At 38.7% G+C, this 24840-nt stretch overlaps 1 long non-coding RNA gene across 2 annotated transcripts in view; it reads left to right on the forward strand.

The window, feature by feature from the left end:
- LOC116442162 overlaps window positions 1–23406 on the forward strand; it is a 61982-nt gene extending 38576 nt beyond the window's left edge. Inside the window, exons 3-4 of one of the 2 annotated variants that reach the window (XR_004239424.1) lie at window positions 983–1059; window positions 20693–23406. This is a non-coding gene — a long non-coding RNA (uncharacterized LOC116442162). Of the gene's footprint in view, window positions 1–982; window positions 1060–2160; window positions 2669–20692 lie in introns of those variants that run through there. The other variant, XR_004239423.1, reaches the window with a different exon arrangement.
- Window positions 23407–24840: the final 1434 nt, after the last annotated feature.

Genomic DNA, 24840 nt, shown 5'->3' on the forward strand with positions numbered 1-24840 from the left:
TCTGCATATTTCGATTGCAAAGAATTATTTCATCATACCAAACATGGAGTATAATTTCAAGAATAAAAAAAATAGGAGATATGAATAAAAGAGAGGTTTGCCACACTATTTGCCAGTGACTATCAGTGAAGTACAGAAAACATTTGTATGTAGAAACAAAGTGAACCATTTCCAGCATATTTCTGTGCTGGATAATGTCACATTTGCCTGAATAACTTATTAGGCTCCCTCTGGTTTGACAAATGTGTTTGAGCTGTCAGATTGTGTCTAAAGGCAGCCACTCAATTCTTTGTTTTTAGTCCCAAATTACACTTGACATTTATTGTTAAACTCAAGGTGCCTCCTTACAAAACCGATTCAGTCTTTGCAATTGTGCACTTTCTACTAACTAATCAATAGATAAGCAGTTTACATGGCCTTTGGCTTCTAGCTCAGTCACTAGCTTTTAACAAAAATCACTGCCTTGGAAGCAACAAAGACCTTTAAGGGGATTGAAACAGTCATACATAATTAAGCTTTTCTGCCTGTATATTTATGCTTTGATACCAGCACACAGAGAAAAAAATAAAATCTGCAGGGATTTTGCCTCTTTCATTTTAAAAAACCCACCTGTTCTCAGTTTATGTATTTTCTTTACTCATGGACAAAGAGTTTCTATGCTACTTGTCTAGAGAGAGCTAGGAAAAAGACAGAAATCAGTGGAATGCTTGCAGAAAATGTAGCAGTGGTAACACCTCTCTGTAATTCTCTAGGCATTTTATAATTTACTCTTTGCTGAGAATTAAAGGTTTTTGTACCAGGAGGCTGGCTAGGATCCATTCGCCGCAGATGCAAACAGCTGATGACCACTTCTGACCTCTCATTTGTGGCCCATAGGAAATTGCTGCATGAAAGTGCATCAAAATGCTAAAGATATATCATTGATAAGAGTGGAGGAAGAGAGAGAAAAGATGATTCACATTCTTATGTTTGGTATTTCCAGTTGCTGATAGAAGACCAAAGAAATTTGCCTTTCTTGTTTGAATTACTTAGTGAGGACTGCAGAACACTGTACTGCTGGTAAGTTGCACTATGTCATATTCAAGATTTTTTCAAATAAAAGTATAATTTCTAGAACACTGAAGTTAGGTGAGATAATCACCTACAATGTATCTGATTTCTACCAGAATTACTGACATGAAGAGAGTCTTATGCATGAATTGTGGAGTAGCAGCATTTAATAATTTCCTTACTGTGAGGGTGGAAATAGTTTCCATGAGTCAACAAATAGGTATTCCCCATACTCTGAAATTATTGTATCCTCCATAAAGATGAAATGCTTGAAAATATCTGCTTGAGATAAGTAGAAAACTGAAGGTTTCATACACATGAGTTGAAAAAAAAACAGGTGGGTAAAGGGCGAAGTCTTTGAATTAAAGACCTGACTTGCTTTGTGAAGAGGATACTTAGATGTCCTATTTCAGGTCTGGGAAACCTCAAGTATTTACTTCCTGGAGAGAGCCAGGAACACCAGGAACACACCCTCTTATGTTAAAGTCTCTGTATCTCTCTTCCTGTGATAAAGTTTGGAGTGTATCTTCAACACATCTCCAGATTCATCTGCAAAGGCAAAGTGTTGCATGTTGGACATTGGAGCAGTGAACACTGCACAATGTACAGAAGTTCTTTTTGTGTACTGTGTCTTTCTTTCCCCATTGTTTTGCAGTGTTGTCCAGACTCATTCATTCAGTGCTCCAATTTAGGACCTTTTTTCTTTTTATTAAAATCTTCAAAGATTCTCCTTCTTTGCAGTTTGTACCCTTGACATGTTAGATCTAATATAAGGAGTTCTTGGAGACCAAAGGCTCTCGTGCTCCATAAGTCCTTTTGAGAATTTTTACCATCTGTCAATCATGAGCCTAATAAATCTTCCTACTTAAGGCAGTTTAGAACTTTTCAGTAGGTCACTTGAGCTTACAGCATCTTTTAAAAAATTGCCTGAAAGAACAAAATGTTGATGAAAAGCAGAAGACAAATAACTCTCACTCCAGTAGGTGTTTTTTAAGTAGTTTTTCCTCTCCCAGTTCCTGTCTTGAAGCCACTGGGCAAATGCTTCTTTGCACTACATCGGGTATTTAATAACTAATGTAGACATGGTTCTTCACTGTCTTGTTTTTCAAGCTGCCAAGTTCTGCACTCAAAGCCTGGTCTAACAAAGAAGGCATATGCTGATTTAAGATGGGTCAACAAACCAGAATGTCTCCCTGAATGGATTTTACATTATTTAATGGAAGCATCAAGTCTCCACCCTATTGAGTTAAGGAAGAGCTAAGTCATGTTAAGCAAGAAGCTAAGGGTAATTGATATCACTCAGTAAAGTATTTTATCCTTGTTCCAGCCAGATGTTGAAGGTGGCAGGTAATTTTGTACATAATTATTACTTGTGAAAACTGAGTATGTGGAGATTTATGTGACTGCAAGACGTATTTAATCTTTAACCATCAAAGCTTTTGACAAATACGCAACCAGTTTTCTGTCTGTTAAGTGTATAAAACTTTGAACATGCATTGGGCAAGGGTGAGTGAAACCTGATATTTCTGCATTACAAAAGCAGAAACAAACACTTCCATATTTGACTTGCTCGGAATACTACAAGCATGATGCCAGTAAAATACATTTGTAAACCTGGAATCACTGAGAACAGATAGTGAATAATTTCTGTCTGAAGTGATTTCAGGTGATGACCCTGCTAAAACAGGAGCCTAACACAGCACAGCTTGCTGTAGTGTCACAAAAGAGCTAAAAGTGTCTGCAGTGGAAGCAATCATAATCTAATAAAAATGTTGTGGTAAATTTTATGTAGAAAAATGTGTATAAAAGCTCAGGGGTATTATTAACAAAATGACTGACAAGTGCTTTTTTTCTTCTCTTCCCTCCTGGAATCAGAGTCATGCTGTGTCACTGGTTAGAGGTGAAAACCAAATGGCTAGAATAAAGTATCAAGGAAATGTCAGTCCTTTTGGCTACTTCTGTCATTCAAATGAACCCTGACTAATTACAGGACCAAATTACTCAGTTGAATATACACAAGAAAATACAGACCTTTCTTTCATCTGGGAGGTGGTTGAGAGTGTGTACAGCATCACATCAGAGTACCTCTGGGGTTTCCACACAATGGCTTGCAAGTTAGCAAGGATCCTTTCTGAACTCAAGAAATCCTAGAAATTAAAATCCTCTTGGTAAAAAATGTAACCATATTTCTTTTTTCTAACTATTTTGGTAATTAATTTTAAGAAAATCTCACCTGCAAAAATTATTAATTTGTATTTCAGGAATATTGTACATAATTGCAAAGATTCGGAGTGCATTTTTTGCTCTGCAAAAAAGATATTATGAGGCTTCATTTTGCCTTAGAAATGTAAATTTTGCAGAAATACGTTGACATGTTTAGCATCGTAACAATGTGTGCCCTAGTTTTGATATGGAAAATTATTTGAGCAATAGAAAAACTGGAAATTGGCATAGAGCAACAAGAGCTGCAAATTATATTAATTTTGTTAAAGGGACAAAATAAGCCTCCTGTAGTTTTATATAATTCTGAACCTTGGAGTGTGGGGTTTTTTTAATACTTAAGCAAATATTCATCTGCAAATAGGAGTTTCATTGCACTGTTTTTCCACTAAGAAATGGAAATGGATATGGGACTTATGTGCTCCCCTAAAAGTTGGGATAATGTGTAATATATGGGTGAAAGAGTGGTGGACTTAGGCCAAATATCCATGAAATGCTGCATCCCTGTGGTTCCTAGAGAAGAAGTTGTGCTATCTTTTCTTTGCACCTTGTCTCAGTTCAGATGGCCAATTCCTTGTTGTCGAAGTGCTGCTTGTTCCTATCCTTTCCCTCCTTCCAAACTCTCAGCTTAGCTGCAAGACTGGGTGGACAGAGCTTTTTCAGTGGTTTTGGACTCTGGTAGCTAATCTTCCAGCCATGGGGATAGGAGAGTGCCATTTCCTTCCTAGGCACAGGTTTGGTTTCTGCCTGCTCTCATCTGTGGAGTATACACCTGACCTGAAGGGCTTGGAATTGACTTTTGGATTCACAAAACAGGTATTGCCATAAGTACCAGCCGTGTCTTTTCAGCAGAGTAGTGTCTGTGGTCTGGTGTGCTGTTGTTGCTGATGACTGGGATTCTTTGACTAGTGTTTTTCTGAGAAAAAAACCACCATTAATCACGTAACAAACCATCGAAGTTTGCTTATGAAGGTGAGGCATCGTGGTGTGCATTCAGCCCTGTGCATTAGAGGACATACATCTTTCACCTTCATTAAGACTCTTCCAGCATTTGCCAAGAGTGAATAAAAGCACCAGAGCTTGGTCCTTCTCCAGCTGCATGCTGACATTAAATGTTGTCAAGACAAGCTCAAAGGTTAGATAGCATTTCTGCCTACTGTGATGTATTGATCTTGTTCTTATGTTGTTAAAGTAATTAAAATTATGTCTGTGACTGTTTATAAAGTCTCTCAGTTATAGAAATGAACTGCCTTTAGAGAAATGAACAGTCCTGTAAGAAAGAGACACAGTGAACAAGAACATGAGCCAGAAAGAAAATTATATTCATTTTCACAAATTGAATTATCTGAAATAACTGCTAACAATTATACACAGCCATTCTTCATTCCAAATGACAGCAAAGGTACTGAGGGAAAACTACATACTTGTGCTTTTTTGGATGAGTATATGAAACTCATAAATAAAAGAAATTTCACATGCTGGATTATGATACCTTGCAGTGTCCAGAAACTCACCAGTGGAAGGGGAGCAGGGGCAGGTTAATTGCAGGAGTTGGGGGAACTGAAAAGCTGCACTGCTGGGATGGACAAGATGATTTAGAACATTTTCTCAAATGATTACCCAATGGCTTAACTATTTACCATTATCCTTCAAAATTAACATACAATTTTACTGTACTTTTAGAATATCCAAGTCATGCTTTCAGATACTTCTGTGCTCAAAAAATGAATTCAGATGGAAGCAAAAGCACAGTTTGTATCAATTGCAAATGCAAATACTACCATGGTTATATGTCAGGTGGCTGCTACAGTTATCTCATGTAGTTACTGTACTTATTCTTCAAACCTAGTAGATAAATTTCTGTATTACCATATAGCAATGTGCTGTTCAGATTGCAAAATCAAATAAACACAAATAAAAAAATTCTACCTTTTTTTTAATGGGTTTGAATGCTTTACATACAAACAATACAATATATTTCAATCTTGCATTCTGTGATTATACAAAAGTTTGTATTATAATTTTTTTCAAGTGTAGCATACTGTATGCTCCTCAGTACAAGAGAGACATGGAGCTCCTGGTGTGGGTCCACCAGAGGGCTTCAAAGATGACTGTATTGGATCTGGGCAAGCTGAAGTTCATTTTCCCAGAACAGCCCTCCCTGGGCTGTACTCTGCATGGATAACTGGAAAGGTGTTGATAACCCACCAGTGTTTTGGCTATTGCTGAGCTGTGCTGGTACAGCATCAGTGTTCTTTCTCCAACTTTCTTTTCCCCCATCAAGGGGCTGGGGGTGGGCAAGATCCTGGGAGGAGTCACAACCAGGCCAGATGACCAAAATTGACTAAAGGGATATTCCAAACCATACAACATCAGCTCGAATATAAAAGATAAGGGAAGGAGGATGAAGGGGGAGCATTCATTAATCCCAGCGTCTGCCTTCTGGAGAAAGTGCTACACGTGCTGAGGCCCTGCTTCCTGGGAAGTAGCCAGACATCACTTGCCAATGGGAAGCTTGACAAAGAGAGACAATTTTGGCATTCTCTCTGCATAGTAAAAGTGTTGCTTAAAAAAAAAAAAAAAGACAACCCCCCCCCCACACATATAGGATGGGTAGAGTGAGTGTAAATGTTCTGATTAAGAAATAGGATCCTAAGAAGCAAACCAATTAGCAGGTACTCTTAGGTGCTACAAGAACCTTCCTTTTCAATGCCTTTGTTCTTTCTTGCTTACTTAGAGCAAACTCTATTACCAAATGAAAGTATAAATGAGCAAACAAGAAGCAAAATTTATATCTTCCTGATTGTTCTTCACAAAATGTTCTTTATTCTAGCAGAAAGGTAAATCATTATATTAAATATAGATACAGGAAATAATAAATATCTGGTAACATTGTGGAAGAAAAAGGCTATGTCAGATCAAAAGGAAGACAGATACCTGCCTGTCATTAAAAACAGAAAAGGTGTCTGAGGGGCAAGGACACACCCAGAAGTACTCATGAGCAGCAAAAATCATCAGCGAAAGGTGAAAAACTTTTCAAATGTTCATGATTATGAAAAATATTTGATATTTGAAAGCAATGAATATGATGACTGTAATGAAAGAATCTGATAATTCTTCTGACATAAAATCCTTAGTCAAGAAATTTTTACTGGCAATGAACATTTTGTTGCTCTTGTTCTGCTTTTCAGCTCCAAGATACTCTCAAAAATAGTGAGTCTTACTATAACTACTGATCTTCCTTTCTCAGTCCATGATAGTTGTGCATTACCTTCTTATTGCAGTTTAAAAATAGTAATAAAAAAAGGTAGATCACTCTTATTTTCAACATTACTTGCTACTTGCTGTTCCTGGGAGATTTCCTCCCTATTGCATGTCCTGTTCTATCATATGTCTAAATTTCTTTTCTTACCTTGGGTGCCACAACTTGTTTTCCTCAAGAAGCTGGTTTGTCTTATTAATGGCTTCCCTGTTTATAGAAGAGTACAGCTAAGCCACAAAATGCAGCCTCTCCTGAAGAGCCACAGGTATACCAACTGAGCCAGGCTTTCCGGATATAGAGGATACAACCTGCTGAAGCCAGGGAGTGTGCTGAATGTGAGCCTGCATCGAAATGCTGCTGACAAGGCAGGGGAAACCCAGATCCAGGATGGTCACATCATAAGCACCTAGATTCAAAAGACATTTTGTCTGTGTATCATTTAAATGAAGCTTCAATCTTTGGATCTCTAGATAAATTGAATTATGTCTTGCAATTATGTCTTGCAAAAGGATAGACTGCATGGTGGAGAAAAAACAAAAAAAAATCTTTATCAACCTCAGCCTATGTTTATAGAACATTGTCAGGAAAGATGTGAACGTCTTTCTGAAACCAAGAGAGAGTTTCTGCCAGGAAACTTAATGATGAGTTGAAGTCCTTAATGCAAGCAATATTAGTTTTAATTAATATGTAATGCAGTGTTAGGAAATGTGTTGCTGTAATGGTAAGATTTTTCCTCTCTGCCAGTCAGTGTTCTACCAAAACCCACCAGTTTCTATTTTGTGGTTGGAAGATTTTTTTGTTTATTATCAGATAGCCACAACCATTGTGTATTCAAAGAAACTCTTTAAAGTGTCTTTATTCCTCTCTGTACTGCTGTTTTATTTTACTTTGAGGCCCTTTTCATTACTGTAAAGCAATATCTCATTTAACAGACCAGCAACTGATGATGCTACAATGCAAGCTGTCTGTCAGGTGACTCTGCAGCTGCATTGTGGTTCACCTTGGAGACCACAGATTTACAACGCTTCTGGAATCCAAAACCAGTGACACTGCTGCAGAGAAGGAATACAAATTTGATTATTTTCATTATACTCTTGTTTTGAATACTATCATTGCCTGGACCCAATCATGACAGACTAGATTTTTTCTAATCAAATTTAGCTCACCTCTGCTTCTGTCTGTGCCTATGATATGCATACAAACGTGTCTCCATTTAGGATAAAAAAAAAAGACTTTATTCTTCTCAGGTTCTTGTTTGACACTAGTGCATTCACTGGAATATACCCATCTAGTGAAGGGGAAAATTAAACCTATGGATAAGCAGTTAGAAACAATTATTAACGCAAAACTAAACAGCTTTACTCTAGTACTTGCATTATGTTAGGAGCAAGAGTATGGAAAAATAAGATTCTGCCAGTAAGTAGCTTAATGGTACATGACATGAAGTTGAGGATTTTATGGAGCTATTGTCTATGTCCTATGAGTGATAGAGAATAAAATCAAGGTGTCACAGGAAAGTCAGGGTTCTGATGGTCCTGAAGGAAAGAAATTTTCTATGTCCTTGCTTACAAATATTAAAAACATAATCATTAAACAGAGAGGGAGTTCATCTTGTGTTAGCATAAAATGGCTCCTATTAACTATCACTAGACCTTTGAACACAGCTGGAATATTACTTGAAATTTCTAAAACTTTTCTGGCTAGGAATTCATAGACAAACAGGCAAGAGAGAAGAGCGGAGAGGCACTTAATGACAAAACAGCATTGTCTTTTTCAGAATTGCATGCAACTCTAAAGCAAATAATCTCAGAAGTGCATAGATCAATAGATTAAGCACAGACTGGAAAACAGAAAGATTAATAATTTAAATGCCCACCTACAAGAAGAAGGGAAAAATATCTGGTATTAGGGAGGACATTAATCTGGCCAACATATTCAGGAGGCTTTCTGTTGTGAGTATTCAGAGTTTTCTAGAAAGTTAAAAAAAAATTTAAAAGACAAGATCTACAGGCAAGACCTTTGCTCTCAATTTCTGTTCAGATTAAACCATTCATTTTCACAGAACTAATAATAAATGATTATTTAAGTGCAAATGATCAAGACTTGATTAAATTTATTTTAAAAAAATTACAAACAAGCAATATTCATGCTTGGAGCTTTAAAGGTCAAACTTCACAGAGCAGAAAGCAATATGCCAAATGATTTGGAAAAAGAATTCAAACAGAAAAATGGGAAAGAAATTAGTTGTTGTAGCTTTTTTGGGGCATTTTCTACCAAGATAATTTCAACTCCATGTACCATTTGTTTGTGCTGACAAGCTACTCTACATTTGTTTTCATAAAAGAAGGCACAATTTCATCATGTTGCTATATCATTAGGAAACAAATCTTCAATAGGTTCAACATCTGATTGCGGCAAATTTCTGTGCACATTGTGACTACTCAGATCCACAACTACTTTCCAATAAATCTTAGCCTTTTGCAAGTTTGAAGTTTACCTTTTTTTACTATTGAAGCAATATTGAAATAAAAGTTTCAGCTAAGATGATCTAATATGGGGAAAAAGTGTTTTCCTCCAGTATCAGTACTTAACAATCAAATCCTTTATATCTATTCTATCAATATTTGCTCCCTAATCACTGTCTACTTTGATCAGTAGACAAATGCTCCACATAGCAGTAAGTGTATGTTTAATTTTATCATAAGAACTAATCATAGTTGCCTGGAAGGATTTATCCATCATCATTTTGCACAGTTTAAGAAACACAACTCAATGAGTTTTTGCTTGCTTACTGATAATTCAACTCAATATACTCTAAGCAGCTATATTAAGAGAAAAAGATATGTATATTGTATGATGCTTTCTCTTCAATCTCTCTTGAAGGCTGGCATTACTTTTACCTTCCTAAAGTCTTCATCTGAGTTGCAGCTCTTCATTGGTTATATTATAACCAATGTTTTTGTTTAGGCAGCAGCCTCACAAAAACATGTGTAAATACATGACTTAATTTGTACTACCAACTTTAATTTAGCTATTAACCTTGTACTAAATATAAATTTGAATGCTTGTAATATTATGATCTACTGAAGACACTAAATTTCTCCAAATCCATATCCTAATAAAGTGTAAATATGCCATTTTCAAGCACTCTTAGATACATCTCAAACGTGTTTCTTTCTGGTAGACCATATTTGTTTTTTTAGTTTACTGTGAAGTTTTAGGAGGAAACCTACAGGCCATGATGAGAGGTTGTAGAAGAGGGCTAAAGCAGTGGGGTTTTTTACTTCCTGGGAACGTCTAATAGGACAATAGTGTATATTCACTTTTTTCAAGTTTTAGCAAATTTTCTCACGCTTTGAAATGAATTTCACAATTATTTTGTTTCTTAGCAATCTTTAACAGTTTTATTATGTTCTCTTGGAGGACTTCCAGTTTTTGAAAATTTTCACATATAGGGGGTATGTTTGCTAAGCAACTTCTGCAGAGTTGAATATGAATTCCTTTGGGTAACATCAAAGTATTGTTTCATAGATGATTCTCTGAAGCATGAAGGATAAGTGGAGAGAGTGGAAAAGAATGAAATAAATGAAAAGTAAATATCTCAAATAAATAACAATGGATTTTGCCTACAACAGGTCAATATATATTTAAAGGACATAGTTTTTGTCTGCTCCCCATAGCATCCCTTTTCTTAAATGGTGAGAGACAAATTGCTAGAAAATATCTAAGATCTTTATTACAGATATCAGAAAATAAGGAAAAGCACTTCCAAAATTGGTTTCAAAGCGTTGTTAACACTGTATCAATGCTCACTGTGGATCCCGCCTGTTGAATTAAGTGAGAGTAAAATTTGGTTTCCTTCGTGAATATCTACTGAAGAGTAGTGGAAAAACAGACCAAAGCCTCTTAAGCTGATACTTCTGCAGTTCCAAAGATAAAATTTCTCACCAACTCTGTGAGAACTAGAGACGAGTTAGAGGCAAATAAGAAACCTGAAAGTTACCTAGCCCATTCTGTGTTTTCTTTTCAAACAGACAAGACAGAATTTGTGAAAAAGGTGGAATAGCTGTTTTTCACAATAAAATGTATGCGAGCATGTAACAGTCAACTCACATTTTTCTTTATATAGCTTGAATATCAAGACTGGAAGCTGTTTGCTCCAACCTGTAACAGCTTTATCAGGAAACAATGTATAAACAATGTTCTTTACGCATTCGTTAAAACTAGTAAATGACAAAAATACTCCTTAGAGATTTTTCATGGAGGGCAATGCTACTGGCAAGATTTTCAAAATAGGAATCTATGGCAAATGGGTAGGCATGGATAGTGCTGGAGAATCAAGTGGTCTCACAGATACAGTGCAGATCACACAAGAGGCAGGCTGGAGCTAAAACCTTGCCTGCAGACAAGAGGCCTGCTTTCAGTCACATTGCAGTTGAACTTAGATAAGGGAGTAAAGAAGCTTACCCAGCAGGGGACTGCGTTATCGCTTCCATGCAAAGTCTTTTTCCACTTTCTCTGCAATGCTTGTCCTTACTCCTGTGTCCTTGCCCTCCTGATTTCAGTGGTCAAAGCTACTTGCTGCGATTGCCTGAAAAGCAATCAGCAATTGCTGAAATTGCCTTCTACATAGGTGGAAAAATACTGTAAACCTCAATGACTTAAGAGGTTTTTTTCTCCCTGTACCTCTGCCAGTGCCCACAAGGAAGCAGAACTTACTAATGTTGCCACCTCCAGGGAAAATCTACATCATGAAATGGAAAGTGGTACAGAGACACCTATCTAGCAGGACCTTTGCTGGGCCAATATTGCGTGGTGTCATGTTTGTGCACGGAGAGGTTGTGTTAGACATTGCTACATTCGGCTAACAAATCATAACCAATGTGCACTCTTGTAGTTACCTTTATTATGGTCTTTGAGAAGGAGCCATGTCACAGTGGAAAATTTTTGCTTGCCCTGTTTTTGCTCTGGAAATTATTCCTGAGAACTCCTTTGGGAGTAATACATTTGGAAAGGCTTCCTGAAACCAAGGCTGTGCTTCAAAAAACACAGGTGGACAACGCTCCATGTCTTGAAGCATCCAGACCACTGTTGATTACCCCAAGATACTCCTGTCATTTAAAGTACAAGTGTCTTTGGGGAGTAACTGCTGAGAACTTCACCTGATGCCTGATGGAGGAAGGCTGGCTCTTGCATTAGAAAAGAGACGACAATATCAAAAATACAGACTATTCAGCAAACCAAATGCTGGTTGGGAATTTTTACTCGCGTTTATACTAAGACAACAAGGTAAATATTTAAAGTCTCCAAAAATATGAGGTGTCAGTGTGCTCCTTGGTTTGGGTTTTTATTTTGCCTTCTAATATCCTCACAAAGGATATCAAAGCATGTCTTTTGGAGCAGTGTAGTGCTTTTAGTTGTTCATGTAGTGGGAAGTAGTGCTGAAACCACCATGTGCTGGGTTGGAGAAAGGTTTAGTTGCAGGGTACCAGCTCTGCTGAGCCAACTGGCCTCAGCACCAGAGAATGGTCACCAGCTCATTTTACTTACTACTATGTACCTGTGTTGACTTTCATCAAATACCTTTCCAGATATATTTAGCCATCCTAATTTATTCAACAACACAGCAATTGAGTATTTATTTTAAATCTTCCAGGACTCTCAAGGAAACCCTAAATATTGTTGTGTCAGACTTCATTTAAACTAGTGGTTTTCCTATTGCTCATGTTTCCCAGTAAACTTTAATAAGGATAATATAGTATGCCTGCATCCTGAAGAAGGAATTGGAAAACTATTTGATTCTTGTTTTCACCATCTTCTACCCTGGCAGAAAGCAGACTTTGACAGCAGATGTATACTTTATAGTACTGGGGAACTTGCAAGTTTCTTTCTGTAGAAGTTGCCAATTGCGACAAATTATGTTCAGTTTTATGAGCAGTGGCCACTGGAGACTGAACTAAATTGGATTTGCACTCAAATCCCACAGCCCATGCCTTCTTAGGAGCAGCTGCTGCTTGGATGATGGTAGGATTTAAATATGTTTATTTATGATATGCTAGAAATCTACTTCTGTAAACAAAAGTAGTTTCATTTGGAAGAGGAAAAACAGGATGCCAAGAAGAAAAGCCACAGGGACTGATAGTTGCTGCTGCAGTATCCATATTTTCTAAATAATTGTATTATTAATTTAATAGAGCTTCACAAAATTCTGACAGTATTGCAAGCTGATGTTCAGATTGTATGAATTGATTAAGCTGATGATCAATAGCAGCCCATGTCTTTCCAACTAAATGAAAAATTCAGAGTAGCTATCCTGCAGAAAATTGAATACCTAGGAAGCAGAGAAGTAGTGCTGAAGCAAAAGTTGTTACCTCTTTTCACTCCTCTTTGGTTAAAATTCAGGGATTGTTTCTGTTTGGATGAAAAGTTCCAGCTCTCTGATGTAAATTGGTTGATTTGCAAGGAAAGTGAAAGGTCCTCTTTGCCTGAGCACAGAGGATGTAGTTTCTTTCAGCTCCAGGGATCTTTCAAACACTCTTAGGAAAGACAAATCTTCAGAACCTTTCTTTTAAACCTCAGAAACATTGGCAAATTTCTGTTGGGCTTACCTAAGCAAATTCTAATTTTGCAGAGGCATTGACTGAAGCCATGTGGGGTGATTTTCAACAGAGTGGCAAAAGACAGATTCTTGATAAAAAAGCTCAGCCCAGAAAAATGTCATGGTCTTTTTGCAGAGTCAGAGGCCAATGTAAGGCCTTTCTGTAAGAAAGGATAACAGCTTTTAACATTTAATTTTTTCTTTCTGTATGGGTTCCTAGCTGAAATATTCTGGAATCTCTCCATAAAAGCGTGATCTCAGGCAAACATCTGGACTGAAAAATTTCTGCTCATTTAGTTTTGCAAGCTTAAAAAAATTAGTGAACAAGGTGTTACAGTGAAAGGTCCCTGACAACATTAGTAATGGGTAGTGTCAGCCAACGTGCGTGAAGGTCAATAATAATTCTATAATGTATGCATACACAAATGAAGCTCAGTGGCAGACTCCCAAATGGAGTATCACATGATTTGTAGGAACTCTTGAGCAAGCCTAATGGGAAGCCTTGCTCTTTGAGTAAGTCAAATAGAGAGCTTTCACCACTATGTGCAATGTTTACTAGTGAAGGGTTTCTCTGCAGCCTGCTGTGTATGCTGTGCCAACAGGGCTTTCTAAATCTCTCAATCACTGCTGTTAAGAAGATGATAGCCTTTATATCCTAAAGGAGGATTTTTTTTCTCATATTACTGACCTTGGAGACATAAATGTATGTTATGTAAAGCTATGGCAACTTACGGAATCCTGTCCTTTTCATGGTTCTTGGTTTCTTTGGTAGCATTGTCTGTGTAACTGGTTCTCAGAACCACAGAATGACAGAATTTGCTGAGTTGGAAGGGACCCACAAGGATTATCATGCTCTTAGACCTGCACAGGACCAGGTCCTAGAGTCACACCATGTGCCTGAGAGCATTGTCCAAATGCTTCTTCAACTCTGACAGGGTTTGTGCTGTGACCACTTCCCTGGGGAGCCTGTTCCAGTGCCCAACCACCCTCTGGGCAAAGAACCTTTTCCCAATATCCAACCTAAACCTCCCCTGACACAACTTCAGGCCCTTCCCTCGGTCCTGTCACTGGTCACCAACAGAGAAGAGATCAGTGCCTGTCCCTCCTCTTCCCCTCACGAGGAAGTTGTAGACTGCCATGATGTCTCCCCTCAGTCTCTTCTTCTGCAGGATGAACATATTTCCAGGTCTCTCACAATTTTTTTCTCCTCTATTGTCAGCCTGGCTATAAAATTGAACAAGTTTCACTTCATGACCAAACCTCTGTCTATCACAAATTTATTTATCACTTCATTTGAATCTAAACTTTGCTTTGAGAGTTGTGACAAGGGATTAGGAACAACTTCACTTCCTGTGCAGCTTCTCTTGTCTGAAAGAAAGAGGTGAGATGAGAAGAGAAAAAGCAAGCCTTCTACATGACTTCAACTAAATTGTTATTTGTCCTGTAGCATTTGATCAAATGGTCTTGGTACAGTACATGGGACTCCATTACTTGGAGCAATGGTCATTTTTAGGCTCTTGTCTTAAAAACTGCTCAGGAAGGCTGAATAAATAAAAGTCTCTTTTAAATTTGCATGGGCTTGTTAATGGAAAATGACCTAAATGTGAAGGCATTGCAATATATCTTCATCAGAAAACAAGCAATTTAGGAAAGATAACTTAATGAAGTTCAGTTTAAACTCTGTAAGTTTCTTCGCTCAACATAAAAATTAAGCAACCACCTCTTAACAACAAAGTCAGTTTCAAAATAACAAAGTCTGATTTTGCAAGATATTGTTTCCTATAAAACAGGCCTGTAGAACCTGATGATTCTCTGCTGAGGCTGTATCTGTAAGATATGTTACTCTGACATTCTCTTCTTCTAAAAGAAGCTTCCCCACTTCATTCAGCAAAACCTTGTTTTTATACTTGTATATACACATATAAAGTTTTTCAGTTTCTACTGAAGACTCACTTATATGGTGATCTCACAGAAAGTAAGTCATGGCAATTTTGTGAAATGTTGTGTGCATACCTACATTACAGCACATTTTTTTCCTCATGTCTATGATTACACTATTTTCTTGTTAATTTTTTCCACCTATTTGAGAAATTCATGTCAGCTGGATTTCAGAAATACTGGATTGGAGACTGAAGGTGAGATGAGATCTTGAATATTTATCTAAAAATCAATCAATCAATCTATCTATTCTATCTATTTATCTATCTATCTCTAAACAGAAACACAAAAAATGGTAATAAACCTAAACTGAAATGTGGAGACTGAATTTCTTTTCAAGGCAAGCCAGTAGAAAACAAGATGCTTGAGTCTAAATCCTGGAATTATCTGAGATTTACTGTGTGACCTTGGGCAGGTCAACAGGGTCCTGAATTAACACAAAGGGCTGCAGACCTTCCTCTTGGCAGTAATGCCATACTGAGCAGCAGTGGGATTACTTATACATGTGCTTAAGGGTTTTGCTGAACAATGCCCTTAATCTCTCTGTTCATTGGTTCCTTGCCACACCAGCATGTACAGATAACATCTTCCCAGCCAGCTCCACCCTCTGATTTAGGTTTCCATTTTTTTATGGCCTGGATTGGTTTATGTTATGCCTTTTTGAGTATAACACTATAATCCAGTATGAACAAGGGAAAGTGCAGAATTCTGCACCTGGGATGGGGCAACCTTGGATGTATGGACAGACTGGGGAATGAGATGCTGGAAAGCAGTACCAGGGAAAGGGACCTGGGAGTCCTGGTTGACGGCAAGTTGAACATGAGTGAGCAGTGCCGTGGCAGCCAGGAGGGCCAACCCTGTCCTGGGGGGCATCAGGCACAGCATCACCAGCCGGGCAAGGGAGGGGATTGTCCCGCTCTGCTCTGCACTGGGGCTGCCTTACCTCAAGTGCTGGGGGCAGTTTTGGGTGCCACAATGTAAGAAAGACATTAAACTGTTAGAGAGCCTCCGAACGATGGCAACAAAGATGGTGAAAGCCCTTGAGAGGAAGTCTCGCAAGGAGCAGCTGAGGGGAGACATCATTGCAATCTACAACTTCCTCATGAAAGGAAGAGGAGGGACAGGCACTGATCTCTTCTCTCTGGTGACCAGTGACAGGACCCAAGGGAAGGGCCTGAAGTTGTGTCAGGGGAGGTTTAGGTTGGATATTGGGAAAAGGTTCTTTGCCCAGAGGGTGGCTGGGCACTGAACAGGCTCCCCAGGGAAGTGGTCACAGCATGAACCCTGTCAGAGTTGAAGAAGCATTTGGACAATGCTCTCAGGCACATGGTGTGACTCTAGGACCTGGTCCTGTGCAGGTCCGGGAGCTGGACTTGATGATGGTCATGGGTCTCTTCCAATTCAGCACATTCTCTGATTATGTGATTCTGTGAAATTTTTCCTGCTTTTAAGCTTTACTATTGACTAGTAGCTTGGTGATGTCTTATTTGGAAGCATCAAGGGAAGGGATGCTTACAAAAATGTGTAAAGTACAGCTATCGAGAAAATTTTTTTATGAAGCCTTTCTGTCAAAAATTTTAAATAGTCAAACCCATAGCCACCTCAGGGGAAGGGCTTGGTTTAATGTAATTGCTCAGTGACATTCTCTTACTTTTGTTTGCAAATTCTTGATGCCTCATTATTTTGAAAATAAAAAACTTTTTTATTATTTGATTTTAAAAATATATTCAAATTTAACGTATTTTATACAAAACAAAGTAATCAAAGTCAACAGTAACAAAATAAAATAACTTAATTGGCCTAAACCTCTTTGTCAGGTTTTGTTTGTCAACATTTCTGGAAATTAATTTTAGAAGTTGATTTAAGATATAGAGGTTCTTCTAGAGGTTGTTTTAGTTTGAAACTTTTTTACAATAACCTACCTAGGGATGCTAGAAAAGCTAAGTTCCAGTAGAACTTCACTAGGAACTGGTGATGCACCTGCAAGTAAGAAGTACAAGCATATTGTCTGTACTAACCTAACCCTGGGTTAGCATCACTGTTAAAAAGGAAAGGTACTGCTAAGAAAAATGAGAAAAGAAGTATGATAAGTGTCAAGAATTGTATCCGAGAGAGTTACCAGCGAGAGAGAACAGGAAAGGAACTAGATGTATCCTGTATTTTTCTGAGTGACCATGAGCCTTAGGTGGGCCTTTGTGTATGAACTTCTGAAGGGTGAAGGATGAGATGTATTTGGAGTTTGGCCCCATTAGGAAGGTATACTTGAAAAATTCACTAAACTAACATTAGAATAAGAATAAATTTTCTTGCTCAAACTTTTTTCTTTGTTCACCATGAGCTGAGTGTAAGACATCTAAACCAGATAAGAAACAAGTCACGTTTCAGATATTGCGCAGAACTTAACTGTGGGATTAAAAGTCTCCCATCATTAATTACCTTAAAAAGGGGTTAAGTTGGATTGCTCACTTACTGATTAAACAGCATCTGACTTAGCTCTTAGCTAATTTAACACAAAGAATGTTTTTCTTTTTCTGTTGGCTTATTTCTACATTCATACGGTATTTCCTACCCTATGCTGTACCTATATTCTCTTTCTATATGCTCTTTTTGGACACTGATGTAGTATGCATATACTTGAGCAATTTACTGGCAAAATCAGCTGCTGATTTACTGGTGGGGAAAAGCAGAGTGCTAACTGAGTTTTTGTTTCTCCTCATTGCCCTGACTCAATTACTGTCTGGTGCTACAATGTGTTATAGCATCTACTTTGCAGCTGCACTGCACATCTCCATTTTCCATTCAATGAGGGTTGCAAAGTTCAGCAGCCCAAGTGAGCCTTGTACCACCCTTTTGTAAATACTCCAAGGCAGTAATGTAGTGCTTTAGTCTCAATGTCTTTCTGCTGAGGTGCTCAAGTAACAGAACTTCATGTTTTTCACTAAAAATACTATATTTTAGACAAAGGTCTGATTCACAGTGTGCTGAGGGTAATGTCTCTCTTTCATCCTTGGGCAGACCCAAACTAAAACAGAGTAAAAAAATTCTCTACTCAAAGCATCTCAGTGCCTGAACCTGGGAACCTCCAAGCCCACACATGAAGCTCTGCTACTTAAGCTAAGCAAGCAGCTATGCCAGATGGTAATTGGAATAAACTGCTCTTCTGTGGAATACTCAGAACACAGGAAAGAGATAGAGGGTTAGAGCCTCCAACCTTACAAGTATATTACAAAGACAGGAAATTAACATACACAATTTTTGAAGGCCTTGCTGGGTATAACTTTGCTTTTCTTAAATTGCAGGGCCAAGAGAAAAGCAGAAGTGTCTGCAGGCTGTTTACAAGGCTGCTGCATGTAGCCATGTAGTGGTTTGGTCCAAAATACTCATTACTGCTTATCTTCTGTGAGATAAGAATTAGGAGAAATGCAAAGCAGGCACCAAACTTGAAAGAATATAAAGAAGTTTATTAACAGACCTAAAAGAGGGAAAAAAATTATACCACCTTCAGAACTCTCCTCCTCCCCCCACCTTCCTCCCGTCTCCCACTGACAATGTAAAAAGACAACCCTTGAGATGTTCAGTCTGTTTACCACTTCCATAATAACCTTGTTCAGTCCATTTAGAAAGAGAAGTCTCTTCTTGCTCGTGCTCGTCATTATCACAACGAGAGAACCGCCCGGGTTGGTTCTCTGCTCGCATGTGAGTCCCTTCCCCCGACTTGCAGCTTTTCCCGCAACTGCTTTCGAGGGTCCACTCTTGAAGTTTTTTGGGGTACAATTTTAAGGTTCAGAGCCATTCAGAAACAAAAACAGAGGCCCTTCTCCTTCCCTGGGAGCAAAGGGTCTTCGTCATCTTCATCGTTAGGACTATCTCTGGGAGCATCTCTAGGAACTGAGGTTTTCTCCTTTCCCATTTGGAGCAAAAGTCCTCATCTGGTCCATCTCTCCCTGTCCAAACTTCTCATGAAATTACAGCTGCGTCAGCATTTGCCTATCTCAGTGCAGGTGCTTTTGCTTACGAGTTGAACACTCCACCCCCCATATCTTCATGAAATTACAACAGGATACTCTGACATATCATAGCTTCACAACAGAATTTCAGCTTTAAGCATCTCCTCTCTCTCTTCCCTCAGGTTTTCAGCTCTTCACAGCAATAAAAGGGTTACTCTCACCTCGGCCTTGCAGCTGTGTGCCTTATCGCTGTTGGTCACCTGGCCTCTGCTGGACAGCGGTGACGCTTTGCTGAAATCTTGGCCACAGTGGGGGGGGGTTCCGAGCCGCTCTGGCTGCCCACAGCAGGGCTGGGGGGGTCATCCTGGAGCTGTGGCCCGGCCTGGCCTGGCCCGAGCAGGACCTGGGCCGGGCCCACTGGGCCCCACTCGGGCCCCGCAGCCACCTGTGCCAGCACTGGAAACGAGAGAGAGCTGGGGGGGAGTTTGTCTATTCTTAAGTGTGGATCATAGAGGCGGTCACGACTTTAAGTGGCTTAGAGAATTGTCCATATTCAAACTGGCCAGCTGATAGGTTCTATCAGGTCCCAGAGGAAGCTGTAAGCACCCCTTAGCAAGGACATCCCTTCCGGAACTATGCTTGCTAACCTATGACAAGCCACCCACCTGCTGAGCATGTAACACCACCTGTGAGCCCAGGACAGCCTCAGGCCACAGCAGGAGCTGTGCTCCTATTGTTGGCATTGACTGGTTGATCAACCTGTTCTTGAGTGCCACCATGTGCAAACTAGAGAACATGATATTCCATCCCTCACCCTGAAAAACCTTAATATATGGAAGCAATTCCATAAAACAAAGCAAGGCCCCAGCAATACTTTTAATCCGTGGAAGTGCATGTGCTGCGAGAACGAAATAATGCTTCAAAGATGTAGAACATCTGAGAAAAAGATTCTTGATTTGTTTGAATCAATTTGGCCTTGAAGTGAAATTGCTCCTTATTCAACTGACAAGAAAACACTAAGGAGATTGCTGCAGAGTTTTTGTGCTCTTGGTGTCAGATGACACTGTATGATTTTCAGAAACGCTGGCAGCTGTTTTAATGGAAGAAGTGAACAAGTGAACTGAAATGACATCACTATTACAAATAAAACAGTGAAAATAGTGCTATTCTTTGCTATCTCACAGGCACTTAATTTTTGGAGGAAGAGGTAGTGTGCTTTTCTCTGCTTGTTGAACAATGTATTGATTGATCAATTTGTACAGAATGCCAAAGCCTTCTCAAGCTGATCTAGAGAGTGTTTGTTTTCCTAAATTTGTGTCTAGAATGGTTCTTCTAAAATGCATTGAGATTTCTAAAACAGATTAGGTCGTCTAGCATGAATAATTAAAAGAATATGGCTGTATGCAAGACAGAATCCATTAGACACTTTGTATGTGCGCTTGTGTCATCCAGAACTTCAGGGCCATATCCACTTTAGAAGCTCTTGCATTAATCGTCCTGATATTAGTAGGAAGCAATGCTTCAAAAGAAGAACTAACAGTTAAACTGTTTATTTGTCAAGTTAATGTTTTGTTTTGTGCTATTTTTGTGGAGATTAACTGCTTTCTGTACTGTGATTAAGTACTACCAGATTTCTTAGCTTATTCTTCTCTAAAATGTGTTCATGTTCTCTCATAGATGCTGCTGGCTGTACATTGTACATTGGCTCACGTGCACCACTGCATGTGAAATCGTGTAGATCAGTGCCTGGCTGTACAGACACCACAGCAACCTGTATGAATCTGCAAGGGTTTGAAGTCTTGTTCTGCTGATGAGTGTGTATTGCTCCGTGTATAAATTTCAGATGAAGAGATTCAGATTCCAACAGAGATTTCAGATTCTAACAGAGCTCACTGTCTGTATAACGATGAGCCAGTGATTTTGGGGTAAGCATTTTCTGTTTAGATTTACATAGAGCAGGAGTGCTTTGAATCACAAAGACTATATCCTGAAATAATAAATATTCATATGTATTTAACAGAAAACAACTGAAATAGCAGTGCACTGAGTGTCTTAAAAGTAGATCCAACCATACAGCTTGCCTAGGGTTCAGTTTTGGGCTTGCTTTGAACAGGAGTTGGAATGGATGATTTCCATCCATACGTGCCCCCCAGCCTACATATCCTACGACATAAATAACAACAAGTTAGATAGTTCAGTCACGAAACACTTAGTAAAAACATGTTCTTGCTGTAGTCATCTCTGCACTTCTGTGGGAGATAGGAGTCCCTGGGTAACGGGAAGGCTGGTTACTCTAGAGCTGCCATGTGGGCTGCGTTATTGCACTGCCCTGCAAGCTGCCCCTGAAAAGTCACTTGGGCATCTCTGCATCATGTTCCAGACAAGCACAAGGAGCCATTGTAAACCTGGCATTGCATTCAAGCGAATGCATCCCTCTGGAAGCTGGAGCAATGTGGGTGTGTGGCCAGCCTGAGCCACAGGGCTCTGCCCAGAATTCTCTGCATATACTTGGTGCAAGTCAGTGCCAGCCTTGCAGAATGGAAACTGACTCTGCAGAGATGCTTATGGGCCTCCCTGCATACAATTTTCTCCAACAGATCTGGGGACAGCATGAATACAAATTCCATTCTATGCTGTGGAGCAGAGCCAGCATTTGTCTTCAAGGTTTATTGGCACAGGATCTGCTCTGGGCAAACACAGCAATCCTGCCCATCAGCTGTAGCTGGCAGTGGAAGTAAGATAGCGGTGTTCAGCACTGAGCAGGAGTCTGCAGAGAGCAAGGGTGTGATGTTTGTGGCATAATGAGTTTGTGTTGCAGATCACCTGCCCATGACAATTAGCTGCCTATGATAAAAGCCTCAACTCTTCATTTAATGTTTGTGGCAAAAGGAACCCAGGCTCTATGTTCATCCACACTGTCCCATGCTGGCTGGTCTTCTGGCTCAAGTCTAGTTCCAGCTGACTTCATCGTCAGGCAAAAGAGCTTGGGTGGGAAGCATGCAGAAGGCCTGCATTGCATAAGCTGTGGCCACTGCAAAAATCACAAACTGACTTGGAGAGACAGAACTTCCAAATATATGAATGAATTGAGGTAAGAGAGGTAGTAGCTAGTTGCACTGAAATCTTGAATTGGAAATAAAAGGGAATAAATTAGTTATACTTAACAGAGTGATTGGGTATTGGAATGGGCTGCCCAGGGAGGTGGTGGAGTCACCATGCCTGGAGTGTCTAAGGAAGGACTGGATGTGGCACTTAGTGCCATGGCCTAGTTGACAAGGTGGTGTTGGGTCATAGGTGAGACTTGATGATCTCAGATGTCTTTTCCAGCCTAGTTAATTCTGTGATTCTGTGTAACTACAGTGAATACATTCCTAGTTAGAAAACCGGCTTTAGGTCTAAAATTTGTCCTGATCAACAGAAAAATGCTTTTAACGGCAAAAATGCAATTCCAATTTCAACTTCAAATGGAACTTGACATAAATCACAAATTGATCGCTTCTCTCTAATTAAGCTGTTCATAATTTCCAATCATTAGACTGAACAAAAGCGAAAGATTTGAATAAATATGTCACATAACCACACAATTATATTAGCATATTTGCCATGAGAAGTAAATATAAGATTTTAAATAATTGATCGCTTTTTTTTTTTATTAATACTTTACGCTTGGAAATCATTATAATGGTAACCAATCTCCTCTGATTCCTTGAACACATGGATAGTAACAAGTTTTTAATTTGCAGCTCCTGTAGATCTTTCATATTGCAACAAAGGTAGAATTTTAAAACATACAAAAGTTACTGTAAAAATCCCCAGAGCTCATGGAGGAGCTCAGAAATTAAAAGGCAGTTAAAGGCTCTAAAACTAACTTTGTGTTAGAAGACCATTTTGGTTTCAAAGTGCCAGCAGTCTTTTCAATTTGCATTTATTTGATTTCACTTCTGTTTGAATGCTAGTGTCTGAGGAGTCTAGCTAACAAATCTTGTTTGCTTTTAGTAATTTTATTGCCAGATTGCCAGATGTTCAAGAATCAAAATTAATGAATATTCTGAAATGTGTTACAATTATATTAATCCTGAATAATCTGAATGTGATCAAATATAGAAAAAATAATGATGTTATAAACCAAAATACCCTTAAAAGCATTTCTATGGCAGCAGTAATTTGAAGGAACACTTCTTCTATGATGTAGGGAAAATATGATAACATACAATTAAGGATATTCATATTCAAATGTGAAACAACCAGTGAAAAACACAAGCTTAAATAATAACACTTGATGTTTATGAAAGGTACTCAGTAATTTTGATCTGGATCTTAATCTCTGGAGATGTTAACCCTCATTTTCCTCCTCAAAAGTCAACTGACATGTAAATAAAGGGTGCAATCTCTGTTGTATTTATGATTATTCTATACTATTGTTTGGCACAATTCGGCTTTCTCTGTAGAGAAAACTGTGTAAGAACTCATGGGATCCTGTATTTACTGACTTTACACCAGACTGATAACTGGAGTCAGAGTGGCTTCATAAGGAGTTTTTGCAACTGTAAGTATGAGCTGGGAGCTTGTTCTTGTTTATAAGTAGGCATGGTGAGGCAGACCTGACCCAAAGCTTCTCAAGTATTCAAGGAAACTTGAGTTCTGTCACCTCAAGGCTGACAAAGATAAGGCTTTTTTCCTCATCATAAATGGCAGCAAAATTAAGTTTTGTGTTGATGGCATGGTTTAGGGAAGCTGGGAAAACACAATGGTGAAGGCAGAGCAGAGCCAGCGGCTGGGAAAAACCTTTCTCCAAGCAGTCTGCTACCAGAGGCAGCCACCTACCCTATGTCTGTCTAGGGCAGGCCCTATCTGTATGACAGCTTTAAATGTTTATTTGAAACAGATTCATTCAGACCAGTGCAATACAGACATGCACATATGTAAAAATAAAAATGTTGCAAGTAATTTGCTGCATATTTTTTCACACTGTGTTCTGAAAAGGGAAAAGAACAATACTGAACAATTTCAAGAATTGTATTTAAAGTTATCAGTCATGCTAACTGGAGTTTTCCAATGTGAATGCCTAGACATATATTTCTGTGAAATACTGTAGCCAGAGCTGTTCAGCATTTTCAGTAATATTCTTCCATTATTCCACAGGAAAAAAAAAATAAAGGAAGGAGATTTTTTTTCTTCCTTTAGTTTTCCATTATTTCCTAGGTGATAAATATGTCCAAATTTTAAAGAAAATTAGATAGGAGCTGACACCCAGAATTTAATTTTCGGTTTTTATCTTGGATGTGGGACAGTAACAAACAAGGAAAGTGGCAGCAAAAATATTTAGCAATTTTTCTTCCCTTCGCCAAAGTATTGTTCTTTTCCCCTATTGATTTTCTGTCCCCATCGCTGCTGCTGACCTGATTTCCTTGAAAAGGATTTTCTTGTTTAAATAAATATACCCGAAATGGTCATTGTTAACAATGATGGGGAGAAAAAAAGTTGATATAAAAGGAAGAAATGTACTTTTTATTAGTAGTATTTGAGATTTGAATGAAAAAGATGAAAGGTTTGTTTTTTCTCTTTACTTAGGGAAGCAATAAATAAAGAATATAAATTCATTTATAGGTGAAAACAACACTGAGAAATCTCAGACATTTCACCTCTTCAGCTGCTCATTTTCCCAGACTTGGGAACCCTTGGGAAAGGGCAATACAGAACATGTCCTCGACTAGTAAGATTTTTGAAAGTACATCACTGAGTAAAGAAATCTTTCAGGCATCTTAGACCCAGAAAAATTACTGAGCTCATAATTCTTTATCAAATCCATGTCTTGAGATACAGAA

Source organism: Corvus moneduloides, chromosome 3 (genome assembly GCF_009650955.1).
Source record: "Corvus moneduloides isolate bCorMon1 chromosome 3, bCorMon1.pri, whole genome shotgun sequence".
Taxonomy (NCBI): Eukaryota; Metazoa; Chordata; class Aves; order Passeriformes; family Corvidae; genus Corvus; species Corvus moneduloides.